Raw genomic sequence first — 6000 nt, 5'->3', positions numbered from 1 at the left:
AAAAAAAAAAAAAAGGAGCGCTAATTAATTGTTCAATATCTGATACGCCGGTGATAATATAAAATAACGTGTTTATAGTTTATAGAAGTTTATAGTGTTTATGGTAAATGAAGAAAAGTCATTAAGTTATATACAAGTTCTATAAATGCAAACATTGAAAAGCATGTTTGTTGTTATTCCTATATAGGATTTAGTATTATTTGTGTTTTCTTGTTTTTTGCTATGTTTTCTCCCCTGTCGTTTATTGTTATTTTGCGGGCTTGCACGCCTTGGTTGTTGTGTACAAAACGATACATAGAAAATGGGAAAACGTGTTACTGTGTGGGAACAGCTCTAGTAAGACGGGCGACCCGCCACTTAAAGGTACACATGTAAGGTACATGTATGATAACTATGGAGTGAAGCGGTGCGTTTGACTGGACAATAGGTGACAGAAAATTAAGGTTTCCAGAAGATGGGACTTTTGATTCAGATAGACTTGAGCACCTAAAAACGGTTTTGCAAAATAGGAATACAAAGCATTAAGAAATGAGAAACCAAAGCTAGCTATCTTAAAACATTTGTTAGAGAAAAGAAAGAAAAGACAACAGGCATAATTCAATCTGAATGCCCCGAAGACAAATTAAAAATATATATATATGTTTTTCAGTATAAATGACAGTCCTCAAGATACTGAAGGAAAATTACTAGATAAGTAATAAATAAGGGTAGTTTGAGACACTGCAGGTCAATATAACATGCCAACCAAAACCATGGTATCTGAATTTACTATGGATATAAATTAATATGTGTCTCTTTGTATGTTTGTACGTTTTCAGTTTGCGCAAGGTAAATGTCCATATTTTGACTTTTTCATGTACTGTATAGTCCAGAATATGACTAAGAGAGTCATAAGTCACAAATAGTTACAGAATGATAGCTAAAAAACGCCAGTTAAATATGTTGTAATAACAGACCTACAAGAAAGTCAGCATTTAACTGTACACAGAATGCTATTGCAAACAGAAATAATAATACAAAATTAAGTTATTTAAATAGGTCTTACGAATACAGAAGTTAAAAGTAACATGTTAGAAATGGAATTAGAGCCAAATTTAGAAATAGGAATCCGAGGCAACCACAAACATTCGGTGAAGGTTTCTTACATATTGATAAATAGATAACCAGATACTCCAGGAAATTAACGATGTGCTCATTTGGAAGCTATGAGTTCCACAATGAAGAGTTTTTAAATCCCTAGAAATAGATCCCTAAATACAATGTGTAGGTAAGAAATTAACTATTGATCAGTTCAATCTGGATTCGGGAACAGTTCTTCTGAACCTGTACTGGTGTAGATTGGACTTCAATAGGAGGAAGTGACACAATAAAGACATGAGCCGCGCAGGAGGACAGTCTTAGTGCCCACGCAGGTTCTTAGTTGGGGAAATCATTGACTGGACACATTTTTTGAAAATGTGCTTTCCTGAAGTACCTGGACATCATTATTGAGATCAATGAAAAGGCTTATTTTCCAAAGATTAAATACATTCATTAACTACAATAATGTAGTGAAATGTATATAAATAGTAATAATACAAATCGATCAAATATAACTTGCATTTTCTTGTAAGAAATTAGGAATAGGAGAAAGAACAGCTGTTGGGATGCAGTGCGATGTTATCCAAAATTGAAAGCGGTTGAGAAAGGAGAGTTTGTTCTGTGTGAGACAAATGTACTGCCACGAGAGACTCTGATGGTGATTGACTGGAATATGAGGGAAAATAATGAAGTTACTACAGGTATAACTAAAGGTGTAACATAACTAATTTAATGAAACATAGTCATGGCAAGTTATAAAACTGTTTGGAAATAGTCCTTTCACAAACAGAAATACCCTATCAATTAGGAAGAGGGGGGCAGGGGGCAAGGACCGTATGTGCTCCTCTGCTCCCCCTGTTCGCCTGAGCAGACAAGCAGCCTGAGATGAGAGAGAGAGAGAGAGAGAGAGAGAGAGAGAGAGAGAGAGAGAGAGAGAGAGAGAGAGACAAGGCAGAGACTGTAAGTACGTGTAATGGTTCATAACTTATTACAAACAGAGCAAGAGTGTAATGAATTGTAATTTACACTGCTTGTATTAATAATGATAATAATATTGATGTTGATACAGACGAATACATCACATACTAGATGACAACCGCATAAAACTAATAATAATGAAAATAGGAATAATAGGAGTATGGAAATAATTTCAAATTATGGTTTATTGGTAAAAAATGAATTGAGAAACAAAGATTAATAACTGCCATCATTTACCCAACTACTATTAACTATGGTGTTGAAGGAGCTGCTGTAATAGTTATTGTAATGTTCTCAGGTATTTAAGTTAGATAAAAGGACAAAGATAAGCACATTGTTTTGAAACTTTGACAACTCCACACAAAAAGAGTATCTACACTAGGAAGTAAAGCTGATTCAATAAACACAGGAGATATGATGCTGCTGACGACAGCTGAGTGCTGTACTGAAATAATTTGATAAATGAGATAAATTGGAATCAAGATTATTATTATTTTGAATTGTCCCTTTACTAGAAACCTTATAGATTGTGCGAATGTCAACTAATGTGATAGAGATGCCTTTTATAAGGACGATCTCTGATGTTGTGTGAACCACACATTGTGTCTTCAGACTGATTTATTCCACATGGCAGATATGCATATTATGAATCGTGTCCTGAAGGAACCGATGTCTGACCCATATGGAGAAGATGCTGGTGTTCTTGTTGAGACACAGTAGGCCGAGGGCGCGGCTTTAAAGACAGCCTCACAGCAACTTGAACAGACCAATGCTGAGGTCCACTACGCTGAAGTGATGCTTGACTCAGTGGAGAAATAAGTTAAAATACTATAATTAAAGGTTTTCCAGATTATAGGAATCTACAATATATTGTGAAACTGCTCAGATGACGTCCGCAGTAGCACATATTCTTCTATTGATAGTTTAATTTATAATGTACTATTAGTGGAGATGTCACATTATTCAAATGAATAGAATGACAGCCATGAAGTCAGAATCAGTCCATTGCCCTTCACTTAAGATTTGTACAATGTATAATGTTTATAAATCAAAACGCAACAAATATATGTACAATACAGTTTACAAACTGAATTTGTAAAAAAGAATGTTTTGCTGACTTTTGTATTCTCTTTGAAGCAACAAAATGTATGTGTTATGTATGTCGTAACTAGGGTTTGACTTTTATGACCTGGGGCTGGATGAAATTTAATTTGAGATGCACTGTAAAAGCTCCAGGAAATTGCAACTGGCCACTGCACCTTCCATAAGAGAGCTCAAACATTTGCTAATGCATTGGTTGCCTCACAGGCACTCTTTCCCTGGTTTGCCCATGTGGCGCATGGTGTTGGCCACACGGGCAAAGGGGGGATGTGTGCATCAGTCTTTTAAATTGGTTTGCCCCAGGTTTTATAGTAACAGCTTAGCAATATTGTAGAACTTGCCACATTTGTCAAGCTCATAATCCTGCAATATGCAAATAGATTGTGTTCAAAAGCTTAAATGTTGTGGATATGAATATATACTTGTAATAATATATAGGTGTTCTAAATGGGTTGAAGCCTATCCCGTAGGAAGGCTGAAGTAGTAAAAGTAGCAAAAATACAGTTAAGGGATGTTATATGTAGATTTCGCATTCCAGGGAAATTTCCAGTGATAGGAACACTCACTTCACTGGGACAATAGTGCAGGAACTATGCAAAGCCCTGCGAGGTAAACAACATTTTCACTGCCCCATCAGGCTCAGTCAGCTGGAGCAGTGGAGAAACAAAATGGGATATTAAAGAATAAGCTGTCTAATATATGCAAACAAACAGGACTCAAACGTCCAGATCCCCTTCCTATAGTCCTAATGACAATGAAATCGTCAGCAAATTGAGAAAAACAGGTCTTTCTCCGTGTGAGATTATTATGGGATGACTTATGAGACTCTCCATCACTCCTCCATTGTCTGTAAGGGAAATGGACATCCACTTGATGGATGATGCTATGTTGTCTTTTTGTATGGGACTAACACGTGCTTTCGAAGCTGTCCATTCACAGATGAAAGCCGCCCAGACTGAACCATCCCAGCAGGTTTACCACCCCTTCCAGCAAGGTGACTGTGTATATCAAAGCACACAAGAGAAAGTCCTCCCAACAGCCCAGGTGGACAGGGCCCTACCAGGTGCTCCTGACCACCCACACAGCTGTGAAGTGCCTAGGAACGACGACATGGATCCACTCCTCACACTGCAAACTTGCCAATCGAGGCGAACAGCACAACCCTGGTGGAGAACAGAGGGATAAAGGAATTGTTCTTCCACATCAGATTTGACATTACTGTATGTATGCAGGCCCTTGTAATTGCTTTTCCAATACTGCCAACTGGTTATTGATGATTGATTTCACATTGTGGTACGAGTATCGAGTGAAATGAGTGCTATCCACCTTAACAACACAGCGATAACATGGAGCCGGCAGGTGATCCAGGTCACAATAGAGGTCAAGCAGTGGGAGGAGGAAGACGTGGTGGTCAAAGGTGTAGCGTAAGGTACACTTATAAAATTCAATTAAAGAAGTGAATTTATAGTATCACCTTATCACGAATCCTGGAATCTTGTAGAACTCAATTTCTGTAATAATTGGACGCAGACACCAATTCCAAAGATATAAATTGTCAAATTTATTCAAAAACGAAGACTAAATGTAGCACTACATTAATTATACAAAAGGGAAAAACTAATTAAAATTCAACTCTAGATCAACAAATCAAAGACAAATCACTTCCGTGACCAAATCAAAGACCATGGGATCGCATATGATAACACACAAATCATTAAACAAAAAAGGTTATAAACACATTGACTACAATACCGGTTAGTAAGACGAAGGTGAGTCTCTCATTAGTATTGTTAGTCAGACATTCAATAACTATGCAGGTTAGTATTTATGTCAGGTAACTTCTCGTTATATATATATCAGTCTCATTAACGTTTAGGTGGAGAGAAAGATCCTATCATTACTTGTTACCACAATTTCCCTTAACTGATTATTATTCAATGATTAAGGATAGGCAGGGCCACCTATAATCTGGTGTCTATTAACTTGTGTCAATTTCAGACTAAACAGTTAAACAGGAATGAGAAGATATTTCTCGGCGTTGACAGATTTTATTTCTAAAATTATCAACAAAACAGTTGAATGCAACACACATTTATATTTAAGAAAACTAAATGATATTACACATTCTAGAGTTATGAATCACAGATTAACATTTCTAATTGATTTCTCAAATGTCATGAATCACAAACTCCAAACTGTTAAACTTATGTGAACTTCGTCACAGAGAGGCCTCTCTGGCTTCGGGCTCAGATAACAGCACACGGCACGAGGTCCGTGTGGTTTGGAACAAAGGCAGTCCGGTTCGGCTTTGTCCAAGAACTTCCACTCAGTCGATGCACCTGGAAGTTGGGGTTTCGCGAATGTAGAGTCTTTTCCAAACAGATTTTCCACTGGTTTGAAGGCTCCAAGGTTGTGCACAAAATCTTCTTTGTAAGCAGGGTTCCACCGTAGTTACTTGAAGACAAAGTCTTTGAGGAAAGCAGGGCCCTGTTCGTTCCAAGGGTCAAGTTTCTTAAGACTCAAATAGCTATTTAAATGACTTTCGTATTCAGTCGACTTAGTCAGTTGTCCAGCTGGATGGCTGGGCACAGGCGGGCAGCGCAGTCTGTAAATTTCTTTATTTAATAAAGTCCTTTAAAAGAATTATTCGTACGGCTCAATCTCCTTCTCCCAGTTTAACCCTTCTGTTGCTGGTAAAGACTTAGTTGGTCTCTGGTTCCGGTTCTGGCAACAGAGATACAAGTTGAGCTGTGGCAGCGAGTTACTGGTTTAGGTGAGAGAGAGAGAGAGATGCCGTGCGTTACCCTTTATACGCCTGTCAGATCAATAGGTGATTGGTTC

Source organism: Amia ocellicauda, unplaced genomic scaffold, assembly GCF_036373705.1.
Source record: "Amia ocellicauda isolate fAmiCal2 unplaced genomic scaffold, fAmiCal2.hap1 HAP1_SCAFFOLD_31, whole genome shotgun sequence".
Lineage (NCBI taxonomy): Eukaryota > Metazoa > Chordata > Actinopteri > Amiiformes > Amiidae > Amia > Amia ocellicauda.
The sequence above is the reverse complement of the archived record's forward strand: the minus strand, read 5'-3'. Positions refer to the sequence as shown.